Source organism: Engystomops pustulosus, chromosome 4 (genome assembly GCF_040894005.1).
Source record: "Engystomops pustulosus chromosome 4, aEngPut4.maternal, whole genome shotgun sequence".
NCBI classification, from domain to species: Eukaryota; Metazoa; Chordata; class Amphibia; order Anura; family Leptodactylidae; genus Engystomops; species Engystomops pustulosus.
Genome location: NC_092414.1, coordinates 127984291 through 128001650, shown reverse-complemented (window position 1 = coordinate 128001650; position 17360 = coordinate 127984291).

Genomic DNA, 17360 nt, shown 5'->3' with positions numbered 1-17360 from the left:
CTGTATAAGATAAAGTTGCTACTGCGAAAAATTTAGAGACACTGAGTTTTAATTTACTTTGGTAAACCTTTTTTTCTAATGCAGTAAAAAAAGAAAACACACTGAACTATGTGACAGCTGCTATTTTATTGCACAAGGGGGACCTTTTGTAAAGCAGATTGCTATTATTACAATTGATTCTGTTCATTGCCATGACTATATACTCTCTTATTAAAGAGATAACCTTCTGAAAAATCAATGAACTTACTGAAAAATTCTAATTAACAGGGAAATGCTAATACCATGGATTTCTGGGGATAAAAGCTGCTGTTTTATTACATGTAAAAGGCTTAAGAATTGTAGAGGTACAAGTATGATCTCAAGATCTCAGGACAACAATTCAACAATATTAAAGCAATGTAAAAGCTTTGCTATTCTGTAAAAGCAACTGTGTGGACGTACACGCATGCACTGGTTTCACTTTTTAAGGACAACTGTAAATGTATATATTTACAATATTGCAAATAAAACATGATTTGTTTTAAGAACATTATAGAACCTATTAAGAACACATAGAAAATCTAAAAAGTTTTTTGTTTAATACCTTAATTTTTTTCTATTCTCTAAAAAACTAAAAATGTTTTTTCCTAATAGACTTACCCAACATCTAGAATTTTTATGGTATAATGCAGTAACAACAGGATACGGGTCAGAACCACAAGGATAAAGGCAGTACAAAATAGATAGTCAATTGAATGATCAGAGAACAGACAAAGGTTCAAATAATCCATAAGTCAAGATGAACACCAGCAAGCTTAAAATAAGACGAGAGCAAGCAAGGAGGGATTAGTCAACAAACATTTTTGAGATGCCAGAGTCCTAGTCCAGAAAATGATTGGATCAATTCACTGATATCCACACAGGGCAGGAACGTGAGTGGAGACGGAATCTGTCTATAACAGTAGATTCATTTTTGTAATCCAGAATAAAAGACACTACTAGGAAAGGAGAAAACCAGTCTTCAGACTAGTAAGGATAAAATCAAACAAAATTACACTTACCAGAGCAACCTTTGCTACAGTCCATGGACAGTGCTGAAGTCTGAACAGGCACAGATGTTACAGTAACTGAATTTATGTGTTTTTTTGCAAAAAAGCCCTGAATTTAGGGAGTAATAAAGAGATCCAAGTGTCACCCCTCATGAGGATGTCTCTGGTTGCCATGCTGATGTCCATTCTTCAAGGATTTCTCTCCAAACTGGTCCGAAGTGATCACTTTATGTTCAATATTCACATGCCTTCTACACCAATCTCTGGCCTCGTACTGTGAAGGCCAGGGATTGACCCAGCTTCAAATGTGCAATTAACACATTGGAAGTGTCAATTTACAGATGTTTGCTGCTGAAGCCAGGGGTGCCTTGGGAGGTAAAAATGTTTATATTTTTTATATTTCCCCCACATGCTAGGGGTTTCTTCAAATTTGCATACTTTCTTTTTTGAGTGTGTCTTTTACTGCAGGGGTAAAGCTCTTCATAAAGGAATAGAATAAACTGGGTTAAAGAAAAAAAATTGTTCAATATGTTGGAAGTTCTTATATTAAAAGATGCAACCTGTATGTCATTAGAGAAGTGTCAGGCACCATTATTTGCAAATTAAACTTAAACAGTAAATCTTATTTCATCAAACAACCAACATTTGCACAATTGTATTTCATAGTAGTGTTCCAAGCAAAGGGGCTCACTAATCACTCTATAATACTCTTCCATCAGTATCAATCATCACCATTTGCTTCCTTCTATGGCTTTCCATTGCTTTACCTATGCAACAAATATGTTACACTTTGACATTGACTAATACTTTATCTAATTTTAATATTAACACACAATTTAGAATTTTGGGTTATGTCCAAATTATTGTTGGATTAGCTGACTCTTACTGAATAATAAAGAGAACCTTAAGTAATTGAGCACTGCTCCCTGGTAATCAGAGTAGACAAGCCCTAGCCTTAAGGGTTCTGAAATCATAGCTAAGCATAGACTAAGCTAAGCATATGGTGACATGACTTTACACACATTTAATAAATGATTTCCTATGTACAACCAATGGTCGTTGTAATTCTTTTGTTAGCCAGTGTTAAATAACATTACATGAAATAATGATGGGTGAAATTAAATTGTTATGGAAGTATCTACTCTAGATTTTATCAGCTTCAATATTGCATCATTTTAATTATGGATTGATTGAATATCCAAAGAGATTAATGGAATCTATTTTTCACTACATATTTTATATGAAACTTTTACGTCACACTGTTGTCGATCCTTTCAAATTTGTTATTATGATACATTAACAATAAACATGCCTATAACTTTTGTGTCATACACAGCCATGTGGTTTACATAAAAGCAAGAGAATCAGTACATTCATCACTTTTTGTTGTTTACAAACTGAAGCAATGTTTTATAGCTAATATAGCTTTTAGAGTAGATTTCTGTTGTATTGTTAAAAAGAATGTTGTAAAGAGTTTGAATTGTAAGTACCTTTATTTAGTTTCTGTCATGGATGGAATAGTGACCGATTGAACACTTATGTCTGATTCTAGTATTTTTGATGCCTAAGGAAAAAATGTAATGCTCCCCGTGCCATTAAAAACAAAATCTAAAAAGACAACCACTCTTGGGTCATTGACATTGAAGCCTGAATAAAAATATATACTTGCAGTAAATTTGCCACACATAGTGAGATAGCTTTTCCTGCACAAGGGCCGGTGCCAGCACCAAGCATACCTGGGCAAGTGCCATGGCCCAGAGCTGCTGGGGGACCCACATGACCAAATATCCCCTGGCACTGAAAAGTGGCACTGCAGGATGCCAGCCTGTGTCTCTGTACTCTGCAGAAGAGCTGGATGAAGACAGGAGAGTCGGAGCCCTGGCCAGACCTGAGTTGTGGACTGAGGTGGGTATTACTTTCTTTTATCTCTTTATTACTGATCACATGAGGGGGGCTTTTATAACAAAACCATAGGGGCTGTATATAAAATAACCAAGATGGGACTGTATATAATATAACTGGTGGGGGCTGTTTGGAATGATAAACTAGGGAATATTTTAGGGAATTGGGAACCATTTTAGTTTCTGAATTGTTAATGCCGCCACATGAGTACACTGCAAAGGGGCCCACTAAGGCTCTGTCATCCAGGGGCCTACTAAAACCTGGAGCAGGCCCTGTCCTGCACGGCTCTAATAATGATTTGAGGTGCCTCTTAAAGGAGCAAATAGAATTGATTCCTCTCAGTGTATTGATGCTTCTGTCCCTTCATAGATTTATAATTTGCAGTGGCAAGTTTCGGAAATCGCTTTATGATTCAGCCACATATATTCTGTGGTCATTCTGCAGCCGTTCTGGATCATGAGCAGACGGTCCATTTATAGAAGGATACTATTTAATGATAACAGCGGAGATCTTGAAAACAACTAGCAAAAGTATTGGAACCTTATACTATACAATGTAAACTCTTTTTTTTTAATTCTGACTTTTAAAAAGCTTCTGCCACACTACATTATGTAGCATTTCTTTTTTTAAAAAATAAAAAAGCCATAACTTTTTTTTTCTTATAATAAAATATTATGGAAAGATTTTGTAAAATGTACATATTAGGTAGATAAAGTTTAAGTTAGAAAGCATTCTAGGATTAGGTAAAGATAGATTACTGTTTAGTAGGTTAATAGGAACCTACCATCACATTTACCTTAATATATAGATTTCTGATGGTAGGTTTCCTTTAATAACCTTTAGTGTCAAGCACAACATAGAAAGATATGTGTATTTGCCTTTATATGCAATACAGTTTATTCCAGTAAATATGATGATTCTTAGCTATCGAACAGGTGTGTCAAAATAGATGGTGCAATACTTGAGGTGTATGTACAAGGGTAACATGTAAACTATGTTTGAACTATGGGATGGTTGCTTTCAACAGCAGAAGATCTATAAAACAACAGTTTGGACAGATGATGTAGAATTGGTTTTACAGATGAATAATTTCTGTTCTTTAATCAATCTGCTGTTAAATGAAAACATAATGACAGGTATGTTAAATTTTATATGAAAAAGAGATGGTGTAGCTGATAATAATTCATTTATCCTATACTAGAGCATTTTGCAGTTGTTCCTAGACACAAGCAATGCCTGGCTTCTGTCACCATGCAATGTAGGCCTAGGGAGATATTTTGCTGTAGCCAAAGTTGCAGGGTGATGTGGAAGAACTGGCCTCATATTATTTGGGTATCTTCAGCTAGCATTACCTTTCAGGTGGTATCAATATTTATGACAACTCTGGACATAAACATGGACACCATCGATATTGACACATATATTTTCTTCCGAACTGGGGTAGGTGTGATAAAAAAATGTTTTCTTTGCTGCCCCTGCCCAGCTCTCATGGGGATTTTCCCTACAATCCAAGTTTTATCTGCAACAATGTCCAGGTACAACAAACTTGTGTGTGGAAAATTTCTTGTGAATATTTTATATCTTGTGCATCTTTTAGGGAGTTTATTCAATCAAAAAGTGTCCAGTTTAAATATGTGGAAGGACTATATCTGTCCTGTAAAAAATAATTAAACCCCAAAAAATAACAAAGCAGGGGGTATGGGCACTGCATAAGATGCAAACTTATCCCCTGCTTATATAATTATGTACCAAAAAATATTGAGCAAAATAAAGAAGATATTCAAATTACGAGTACAAGACAATAAATTTTATTATACATATAGTTAAATATAAAAAAGCAGAACAATGGAAACAAAGACTTATATTGAAACCAGTGCATTCCTTACAAACGTAAAAGTGGTTTACCACTAATAGAACATATAGGATGCAATGGAGTAAGGGATAATACAGGTCAGACACTGTAGTCAATAAGTATAAGTATGAAAAACATGTCAACAGAGTAACAGCAAAGACCAAAAGTATAATGACCATACAACAGAGTAGGCATACACCGCAGGGCCCTGACACGTGTTTTGCCTATGGCTTTCTCAAGGGGAGTGACATGTGCGACACATATGTGGTGCAGACACTTCATAAATACCTGTGCAAGCAGTTTGCACCTAAAAGAACATGCAAAGTCCACCAGAAAAATGGCGCACAGCCCTTAGTAAAGGTGCCCTAGTATGTTATAAAGCTGTAAATAAATTGCAAATGCAACACTGTACAATGTAATGTACAATTATGAGAGGAGAGATAATCCTCAGAGACATAAATCCCCTAGCATGTCCACTAAACCTTGGTGACTATAGTAAACTAGTTTACGCTATAAACTAATTCAGTTCTTTCGTAGTTCAGTATATTCTAGTCTGCCACATTTTAATGGTCTTTATGCAGAAAACATTGGAGTCTGGGGGATTGTTTGGAAAAAAAACCACAAAAAATTGTCATAATTATAAATAGAAATTGAAACATACATTAAAAAATATTAATTGACATACAAAAAAATAACAAAAGAAGCACAGTGTAACAGTTGTAGAATCTAGTGACAGTGATATCGACCAATGTAGCCAAAGGAAGGCCTCTTACTGATAAACTACAAAATACCAAATAAATGAAAACAAGAGGAAAGGACAAGGCTTCAATGCAACAACATAAAAGGGAAAATCTTTATTTAGTAAACAACAATAGGAATGCATAAAATAGACTGAGAAGCATCTCAGAAAAGATACAAAAAAGCACGCCAGGTAATATGTCCTAAAATACATAAACAAATGTAAAATGTACAATATAAGGGACCCAAACATGTAATGAACAGTAATGAACGACAATGGGTGTAAAGTAATGATGAGGTAGAGCCCTTATGTAGCTGACAGGTATACTGTAATAATAACAGAGGTCACAGACGCCAAATGATAAACATGGATAAACACATACAAATAGTGCAAAATGAGTGGAAGCTAGTGTGACCAAGAGGAGGACATGATATTACCTGGCGTGCACCAGGTAATATCATTACCTGGCGTGCACGCCAGGTAATATCATGTCCTCCTCTTGCACGCCAGGTAATATCATGTCCTCCTCTTGCACGCCAGGTAATATCATGTCCTCCTCTTGGTCACACTAGCTTCATCTAACTATTGCACATCATGTTAAAGCGCACCAGATGGAGACCCGGAATAATAGAGAAGGTGACATAAGATGGACCCGAATGGAAACTCAAAAGAAAGTGGAATATGTAAATTAGGCATTTTCCAATTGGTGGATAGAAGTATGAATATTTGAATTGTTCATTGCTTTTGTGATGGCATTATGGGATGGGAACATTCTCTCTATACTTTTATACTTTTCAAGCATATTGACGCTGATATGTAAATGTTTAATAGTTACAGTACAATGTGAATGTACTCAAAAGACAACTAATACCAGATTACTGGTGGTAGACTGTCCTATTATGCATTCTCGTTACCTCTAGGGCAGTGGTGGCAAACCTATGGCACGGGTGCCAGAGGTGGCACTCAGAGCCCTTTCTGTGGGCACCCGGGCCATTGACCCCAAGACAGAGTGCACATAACAGGACCAAATTCATCAAATCTTCCTGCAGTCCCAGGCAACTTAAGAGATGCTGCTCTCAATGCTATTTTAAAGCAACACTTCATTGGCTGTTTCGAACTGCAGGAAAAGTGAGAAGGTGTTGATAGAATTGCATAATCTTTGTAGGTCATCCTGCCACCCACCATCCTTCATGTACAGAGAGACGCTGGTGAGAAGCTACAATGATAGTCTGAATGTGCCCTCCTTCTCTTAACTGTATTGGTGGCCTCAAGGGGCCGATACGATTGATGGATGTTGAAGAACAGGTAGCAATAAGTTACTGCTTAAAATGCAATGTTGGCACTTTGCGGTAAATAAGTGGATTTTGGTTATAGTTTGGGCACTCTAAAAGGTTCGCCATCACTGCTTTAGGGCATGATGGCCCAGTTTCCAGCTAACTCCAAGGCTCCCGTCTTGCTGAGAAATTACTTTATAAAAATATGTAAATGAGCCATGAGGCAATCAGGCTTACATCTGAGCGCCTCATGGCTCCACCAGTCCATAATTATGCACGCCCCCTCCTTCCCGCCTGCTATGCTCAGACAGACAGTGACATCAGCTGGCTGTCTGGAAACCTTGCGCATGCACAAGAACTTGTTCATTTATAGCCTACAGGTTACTAGTGTGGTTGTGCAAGTTTTTTATTAAATAGAGATGAGCGAGTATACTCGTCCGAGCTTGATGCTCGTTCGAGCATTAGCGTACTCGCAACTGCTCGTTGCTCGGACGAGTATTTTGCCAGCTCGAGAAAATGGCATCTCCCGGCGTTTAGATTTCTGGCGGCCAGAAACAGAGCCAATAACAAGCCAGAAGACTCTGCAGTACACCCAGCATCACGTGGTACACTTACAAGTCGATAGCAGTGATTGGCTGGCCTGATCAGGTGACCCTGGAATATACTAGCCCCTGACCACGCTGCTCGGATCATTCTCTGTCTGGATGCCTTTAGGGATAGAGCTGCTGCTGGTCAGGGATAGCGTTAGGGTGTTCTATTAGATTACTGTTAGGCAGGAGTGATTCTCCAAGAACCCAACAGTCCTTGTTAGGGCTACATTAGCGTTTTTCAAAAGTTAAAGTGACAGTCACAGCACAAAATCCTTTTGTGTGCTGTCAGTGTTGGTTAGAAACTAGCCATAGCAATCATCTTCTGAGGTTGCTGTCTGATTTCTTCTGCACGTTTTGTTCTATAAAACCAAAAAAAAATTACCCAAAAAAATTTAACAGTTTATATTTCTGTTTTGTCTATAAAATAGACTTTAATTTGCAAAATGCTGAACCGGAGGGCTATGGGTAGAGGACGAGGGCATCCAATTACTGCAGGGGTCAGAGGCCGTGGTCCTGGGCGGGGTGAGACACTACCTGCTGATGAGGGAGCAGGGGAACGCTGCAGAGCTACTCTCCCTAGCTTTATGTCTCAACTTACTGGGACTCGTGGTAGAGCACAGTTGAGGCCACAACAGTGAGAACAGGTGATGTCGTGGATTGCGGACAATGCTTCAAGCCATTTGTCCACCAGTCAGTCTTCCACACAGTCCACCCATGTTACCCAATTGAGCACTCCTCCAACTCTTCCGCCTAAACCAACTTCCCCCCAGTATGCCCCCTCCCAGAAAAATTTGGCATTTGATCCGGCATACTCTGAGGAACTATTTTCTGGACCCTTCCCAGAGTCACAAACCACTTCTCAGGTTGCTCCTGAGCTCTTTCCCGATGCCCAGGATTTCCAACGGTCGCAGTCTGTCTGACATTGTTGATGTAGTGGAAGAAGTGTGTAAAGAGGTGTTGGACGATGTGGAGACACGGTAGTCAGACAGTGGTGAAGTTGTTGTCAGGGCAGGAAGTCCGAGGGGGGAGCAAACTGAGGGATCGGAGGATGATGAGGTGACAGACCCAAGCTGGGTTGATAGGCCGGGTGAAGACAGTGCTTCTGAGATGGAGGCGAGTCCTATACCAGACGGAGAGGCAGGGCCAGAGCTGGTGCATCAGTGCCAAATGTTTCACGTGGTGAAGCTCCCGTGGCAAGGGCTAGATTTTCTGAAGTCTGGAGGTTCTTTAAAGAAACAGCGGATGACCATCGGACTGTGGGGTGTCTACATCTCCAAATTACTGAGCCTGGAGATGCTGCCGTATAGGCTGGTAGAGACCAAGGTCTTTCGCAACCTCATGGCGGCGGTCGCCCCTTGGTATTCAGTCCCCAGCCGCCACTACTTTTCCCGATGTGCTGTAACAGCCCTGCACCAGCACGTGTCAGACAACATGATCCGTGCCCTGACCAACGCTGTTTCTGACAAGGTCCACCTAACCGCAGACACGTGGACGAGTGCTGCCAGGCAGGGCCCCTATATATCGCTGATGGCACATTGGGTTAACTTGGTGGAGGCTGGGACCAAGTCTAACCCTGGGGCCGCTCATGTACTGCCGACGCCGAGGATAGCAGGGCCTACCTCGGTCACTGTCTATCAGGCCTACTATTCTGTGGTGTTTCTATCATTTTCTGAGGTTTCCAGGTTTTTGGCCAAGCTTTTCTGTGCAGAGCCTTGGTCTCCTTGAAAAATGCTCGAGTCTCCCATTGAATTTAAAGGGGTTCGTTATTCGAAACGAGCACTCGAGCGTCGGAAAAAGTTAGACTCCAGTAACAAGCACTCGAGCATTTTAGTGCTCGCTCATCTCTATTATTAAGCAATTTTCTCAGCAATACCGGAGCCCTGGACTTAGCTGGAAACTGTGCAATCGTCCCCTACAGGTAATAAGCTTGCATAATAGGTCAGTCTTCCACCAGTAATCTGGTGATAGATGTCCTTTAAGGAAACAGGAAACATGTGAGTACAATGCCACAGATGAGGTGAAGAGGTGAAAACGCAGTGAAAACGCGGTTGGCATGTGAAATACTGCACACTTTTAACTATGTTTGTGACTAGATAAAATAAATTACTTTTAAACCTCTTATCTGAAGGTTTTTGAACTATGTGTTTGCCAAACTTTTATTAGAACCCATATTGGACACATGCATGGATCAATCTCAGTAGCGGTGTGACACTATCAAAGGTAGGAATACTAGATCATCAGTGTTGGAGAGCAAACCTTAATCTTTTGGGGTATAATCCTCTTTTCCTGATGGAAGAATGGAAATGGTGGATTAGACTGGCTTGTACTATGATATTTGGAGAATGGTAGGAGTGAACATTTTTTTTACTCTATATCTAAACCCCATTCCAAAAAACATAATATTGCAAATTATTATCCTACTCGCCACCTTTCATCATCCTTGTACTATCATATTTCTCATCTGCAAACTTTCTGGTGTTAAATGTCCATTACTTAATTTGAGAAGGCTCTTTATATCTGTCATGAAAAGACATAGTGACATGCATATTTTTTACATTTTATGTCAGATTTTGGCAAGATCTGAATGGCTATTGAGAAAATTATACCCATAATAAATGTATTTGTATGCTCTGCTTTACATGAGAAATTTTAGGGTAGTTTTATGTTCTGACACCACATGATCTTGGCAAATGTGGTGCCTAAAAATCATTGGGGAAAGCAAAAGCATGCTTACACCAAATTGGAGACCCTTCATTCTAGGCCATGCACAGGGCTCAATAAACACAAAGAAACATAAATAACATATCTATAAGTTAAGGAATAATATCTAGTGGCATTTAACAGTGAAAAATTTATTAGGAAACTGTTGTAGATAAAATCGGGAAAAAACTACATTTAATAATGCAAAATAATACCACGGATGCAAACCTTTCTTCTTGATAAAGAATAGATCACATTATGGATATATGAAAAGGGTGAGACCAAATAAATTAAGACAAAGCAAAACTGTTTATTTTGTCTTGGTCAGAATGTGTATGGTGGGAACGGTTTAAAGCTGAATACATTGTCGCTGAATTTCAAATTTGTTCTTTTGGGTTATTTTATTTCTGATTATTGCCTTTTAGTTCATCAGCCTACAGTTTGCATTTGTCAACAACTCAGGGCAATGTGCTACTGACAACCTTGTGTCTTTTATGTTGCATAAAATATGCAATACCCAGGCCAAAGATTGTTTCCTAGTTTGTTGGATGATATTTAGCAAATTCAAGCAGGTAAATTATCTGGAAAGGCCACTTCCGGATAATTGGCCCATGTAAAGGGGTCTTAAGTGAAGCAGAAAGTTTACTTACCTCTCTGTAAAGACAATAAAATAGTTCTTTCTTTACATCATCATTTCCATCATAAACAATCAGATCGCAATTTGGCTTACATTATATTCATAACTTGAGAAGGATTTCATAACAAAATATTATCTTTGAAGTATCTTATACTTTGAAGAATAAAAGGAAAGTGATATTTACAGAAAGGACATATTTTCTTTTTAGACATAAACAATATCAGTCGTTGTGTTTTCAAAAACATAACTAAGGCATCCAGAAGTTCTTGTAAATATTAGTTTTTAAGCCCAACAATTAAGATGGAGTTATTGAGTGCATAACAAAGGCAGGAAATATTAAGGTCTCTACTCTTTATTCTACTTCAATCATAAACAAGCCTATTTTATTTTGTGTTCTTGGCAGGTTACACTGGCACAATGTGCTGAGCCTTTTATTCCTTTGACTTAGATGACATCCGATGCCCTGTGCCAGAATTCTTTTTATTGCTGCCACATTGTTTACAAACTCCTTCGGCGCTGTTCTGATTAATCAACAAACTGGCTGTAGGTCATTTTGATTCTTGCAGACCACTTTTTTGTTGAAGAAGTATTTTCAATTCATCTGTGATATGTATAATGTGAAAGTATTTTTTGTTGGTTTTACTCACAGTAAAGTTTATATTGAAATAAGCAGTGTCCAGAATTCTTGATTGATTCCATCCTTTTTGTGGAAAATGTATATTCATTCAAGTTCTTTGTAGCATTATAATTTTTACAAACTTTATTACCCATGCCTCTTAGATAGTGTAGACTAAAGAGAACCTGTCACCAGCACGCCCCCACTCCCTAAATCGCACACAGTACATTTTAGATGGCTTAATACATTTTCCACTGATACCTCTTTCCATGGTATTAGAGACACCATTCTTCTAAAAAAAACTTTTATTGATGTCTTCTGTTCCAGTCATGAAGGCAGGGAACAGCAGTACACAGTCAAGCTACCCATCTCAGGTGAGTAGCATATAATATGCAAACTGATTTGACATGGAAAGGAACCATTTAGGGATAAAGACAATACTTTTATATCAGAGTTTTTTTTATCAAACTCCAAGGAAGGAAGCAGCACTCCAAGATAAATTGTGAATGTTTATTCTACCAGTGGTAAGAGCTACGTTTCGGCTGACTCTATGCAGCCATTCTCAAGCATGCATAGAGTCAGCCGAAACGTAGCACTTACCACTGGTGGAATAAATATTCAGTATTTATCTTGGAGTGCTGCTTCCTTCCTTGGAGTTTGTATGCATATGGAATCCTGAATCCTGAAGCCTGCACCCACATTGGATTTAATCCGGTTATCCACAGTGCTGCTCCTTCTACCTATTTATTTGAGTTTTTTTATCAAGTATTTTTTTGGTGGGTTAATTTGAATGTCAGTTTCGCATTAAGTTTGTATAAAGGATGAGCTGTCATTTCAAAGGTGGTTTAGAAGTAACCAAACTTTCAGTCTTGATGCCACCAAGCACTATTGGAATGTGTTCATAGTTTATGGTGATGTGACGGGCATTGGTTTAAGTCATCTGTTACACAAGGTTACAGGTGAAGAAGATATTAAATATGTTGGAAGCTGGTGGTCCTGTCTAGTTTGTAGAGTGGGTACAGAAAGTATTGAGACTCCTTTAAATTTACCACTCTTTGTTTCATTGCTATTGTTAAGATCAAAAAGTTTTTTTCTTTTCTTATTAATGTAAACTCTGCACCCCATCTTGACAGAAAAACTGAAATGTATATATTTTTCATCATTAAACAAGAGAAACTGAAATATCACATTGGATTCAAGCAGTGCCTAATTGGACTTGATAAAGGGTTGCCTTTCTTTTAGTCATTTTTAATCATTTATTTATGACCATATTTAATCAAAGAAAAATTATGGTAGTTTTCTCCTCTGGTCATATTGCTAAATTCAATGATAAATTCCCCCTACATCACCAGGTTTTTTTAAAAAAAAAGACCTGAGTACCTCAGAAATAACGTTAAAATGAATGGAGACAGACATGCTAGCATAACAACTCCTTGTGGACACAAAATATAAGGGTATTCCGTAAAATTTAAATAACCGCAGGACCTAAAGGTGGCAATAATAATAATTACTAATAATTATATTTAATAGCATGATGATTAAAATAGAGATGAGCAAATCAAACCTCCCAAACTAGGATTTGATCTAAGCTCACATAGATACTCAGCAGCTTGCCAATCCTTGCCATGTCACATTCCCTTTTAAAGATGGATCCTGCATGATTTTAGCCTTTTCTTTGCTACATGAAAGTAGAGACAGGAGGGAGATGAAGGCAATAGGAAAAGTGTATCAATAGCAGTCTGCAGCTATAAGTGGAATAGCAGGGACATTTTCTTGGACTTCTATATTTTGATAGATCAGCATTCTGGGACGCACTTCTCTTCTCACAATACCCTTCTGGCCTCTGTGTAGTTAGTGCTGTAAATGTAGCACTTGTATCTAGTGATGTGTATTGAGGCACCATGTGACTGTTGGCTGCTGGGGGCTCCTTGACTACAGACTACTTGTGACTGGGGGCTCTGTGACTTTTAGCTACTGGGGGCACTGTAAGTGTTTCACTGCCAGAAAGGATCTACATGTTGCAGCAACATAGAGTGGTGGATATGCACATATAGGCAATAATTATTATTAGGAATGCTCCTTGTAATAGTTCTATGACTGCTTTTGGAGATCTTCTGCCCATCAGATTTATTTAAGTGGCATTTTGCAATTACACAAGTGCTTTAAAATGGCATTTATACTGCGTGATTCATAATAAATTTGTTCAAAACAAATTTTTGTAAAAAATTAGAATCATTCCATCCACTATTTGACTAAAATGTACTTTTTAAAACTGTGCAATCCTCTTGTGTCATAGGAGTAGGCAAAGTTCATGACCTAATTTGGAATGCAATTACCCCATGAAAAGCTGCAAGACAGGAGCATAATGCCATGAAAGTTGTCACTTTGCCTATTACCTAAAGATGCTTGAGAATAGTATTAGCATTTCTCTTTTTGCTTCCTATTTTGTAAGACTCTCCTCCAGGTCAGGTTTCTCAGCAAACAAGGACTGTGAATACTTTTATCTCACTCAGTATAAGCCATTGATAAACCTCTTGTGTATAATGCTTCACATGCTACTATTTTACCAGTCCTAAATCCATCAGACATTGGGATTTGCTCACTGTGGACAAATACAAGTGACACTTTACTTCCTTAAATAAACAAACTAAATACTTAATCACCATTCAAAGACAGCAACACCTCCACCCAGTACCCTTACAGATGCCATGGGAAACTAACATTGTGTCCTTTACATTACAGTAGCTTGATTAGCGAATTCCTGTATTGCTAGGACATGTACAATATTTTAATACCCCAGTAGAATATATATGATTTAATAGTCGTTATGTTTCAGGTGCCTGGTAAGCTGGAAGGACAGTGTTAAAAACCGAACAGTTTTGCAGATAGAGCCATAATGCCCATAAATATTGTTTTTGTCCTTTGCTATAATTATTTCAATGGATAGAACACAGGCATTTTCATTTCTATGGCCTCATGCACACATCCATGGTTTCAATGGATCTGTGTGCAAGCCATTCATCTGAATTGCAAAACTCACAGTATATGAGGATGTGTGAAGGCATCTACATGTCCTTTCCTTTTGGGAAGTAGTTGCAAGGCAGACCATTTTTAAATTTAAAGAAGACCTGTCTAAAGAGTTTTACCCCTCACACCTGTATAGGTTATAAGTCCTCCTCATATCACCTAAAATTATCTGCCACTGAGGCCGTTTTTCTGATCTGTAAATGAGTAGACATGAGTCAATATCTGAAGAGAAGAAGACTCATCCTGTCCCATTCTGTCCCGCACAAAGGCACAGTTAGTGGGTGAGAGTTTTATTGTGCCTGTTCTTGAAACAGGTTCCCTTTAAGGGTTACAAAAAAAGGATGTATATTCCCGAACATCAAGCACCTTACCCAGCATCATACATTTGCAAGTATAACGTATTTCAGAGGGGGGGGGGGGTAACAAATAACAGGAAAAAACAACAGCAAAAAACAATTCCTGCTTGTAAAGCATGTCAGATATAGAAAGTGAAACTGTTTCATATACAAAGTAAACACTATGGGGAGATTCATTGCGGCATTTCTCTGGTTTTCTGGTGGAGAAGGCACATAAATTTCCTCCGCTCTGCCAGTTTCCTGACTTCTCCGACCCACACGCCACTTGGATGTGTCAGGGAGCTAGCGGGCAGGAAGTGGGATAAGGGGTGGACAGGCAGAGGCATGAATGTCTGGCCAAAGAACTCCTCCAGATCACACCTGGCAGAGATAGCCCCTGTATTTACGAAAAGGACTAAGCCTCTTAGTAGATATGCGTGCCGGAGTATCCTCAGGGTTAATTTTAATTCTGGCACGTAATGCTCCAGCCATAATGAATTCCCCTCTATGAGTATATCAGCATAGGCAAATAGGTAATATGAAATAAAAAATAATTACTTGGTAAAACTGATGGGAGTTGATATTGCATGAGAGATTGAGGCCAATGGTAAAAGAAGTGAAGTCACAAGAAATTCATCCTAAAATTCAGGTTCTGGAGAGTTATGATGATGTCCCAGAAGAGGATACAACTGTCTTAAAATAGCGGGATTGGCAAATGTACCATAGATTGGTGTACATGGAAATATAGTCACAAGAAATTCTTGATGAAATTCAGAGTTTGGCTGGTTATGCCGATGTTTGTGAGGACATGACTACAGAATATTTATAAATGTTTTTTTTTTTTTTTGTTCAACAATAAATTTGAATTCTTGTACATCAAAAAATTAGACATCCCCTGAAAATAAGACCTAGCTTGACTTCATTTTTGGGGAAACAGGGTATTTACTTCCTAATTTTCTGCTTGCTGTGATTCATATGCCTATGAAAGGTATAAAGATTGATCCTAGCATACCAATCTTTTTCTATGAATTTTTGCTTGCTGTAGCTCCTGCTTAATAATGAAGACAACACATTAATTTACGAATAAAGAAGAAAAAGCTAAGCCAAAAATTAGATATATGTGCCCCATAGACTAAAAAGAGTCAGTTTGCTGTACTTGGAAATCCCAGGTATCATACTAATAAAATCTGCAGCATTTACATGTCTTTCTCTTTTAATACTTATTGCATTGGAGTAAATTTTCCAGACACTCTATTGATATTGATAGACTCCAGGCATTCTATTGATAAGAAAGCATGGACACTTTAGTTTTATTTTTATAAAACTGATAAAAATAGAACAAAAGTGAGTGCTAGTGCCTGAAAAATTTCTTGTCAAATTCCTAACTTAGCCCCATGATCCTACGAGTATTCAGAAACACCACTTTCTTTCTGTAAAAAGTCTTCTCCATTTTGCAGGATGAAGCCCTTCATTTTCTGATTGGAAATTTGGTTTGTAATTCTTTTTTTTAATCATTTGCAGTTGAATGTAATTGAAAAAAAATCAGTTTGGAAAGTAGCAACCACCAATACTGCCGACATTAATATTTTTATTTAGTTTACAAATGTCAAGGGTAAGTGGCTCTTTCACACTAATTAGACTGTTGCATGTCTGCAGATATTGCATCTATTGGCAGTATGTGTGTTATCCTTGTTGTACCTGTGTCTGTACTTTTTACATTCGTACATCTGCCATTTTTTTATGTCCACAAAAAAAAATTGGATGGTTGGCTTAAATTAGATAGCAAAACACCTGCTTCTTCTCCATCATCTAAGAAAAAAAAATATATAGCATAATAGTGCTGTCTATTATTTTTTTGTGTGGATCAATTGACTATTATAGAAGTCTGTGGTGTAGATGTTAGAATAAAATATAAATGGTGTGATTTATAAAGCACAGACCATGGATGATACTATGATGATACTATGACTATGATGATGATCAGTGCAATAAAACAAGATATGGTATCCATGAAAATCACTGATAGCATACGGATATAAATCACGCAAGTGTGAAAACAAAAAAATGTATAATTTTATATATATATATATATATATATATATATATATATATATATATATTTAAATTTTGATGACGACTTGAATGCTTAGTTTACACTGGTGATTAGAAAGATGTCACTTGTATGGAAGGCCCCATCTAGCTCGCATCAGTGTGTGTTGGCTGTAATGTCCTACCCAAATGCTGACAACTGGAACTAAACTGACATGCTTAATTCATTTCCACAATATACTAAATACCTCCTATCATGGTATTTCATTCATTTCCGGTTCTCAGCGTTTGGGCTGGATATTCCAGCCAACACAAACTGTGAGTGTGATGTGAGTTGGATGCTTCACAATCCCATCTTTGCAGGGGACCTAACAGTTACCTCCATGTCGTATATTTAGAGTAATTATGTCATCTGAATCACATGACTCATTCTGAGAGTGTTTCGTAATGGAATTCATAGCTGGCTGCAAAGTCACACATGTCTGGATATGAGCAGAAAAACAAAGAACTTTAAATGATATCTGCAGAATGTATTTTTGGGGTTCTCATTACAGAAGACATTAGGAGCCACCACCAAACATACATTATTTTATTTTTATGTTTGTAATACA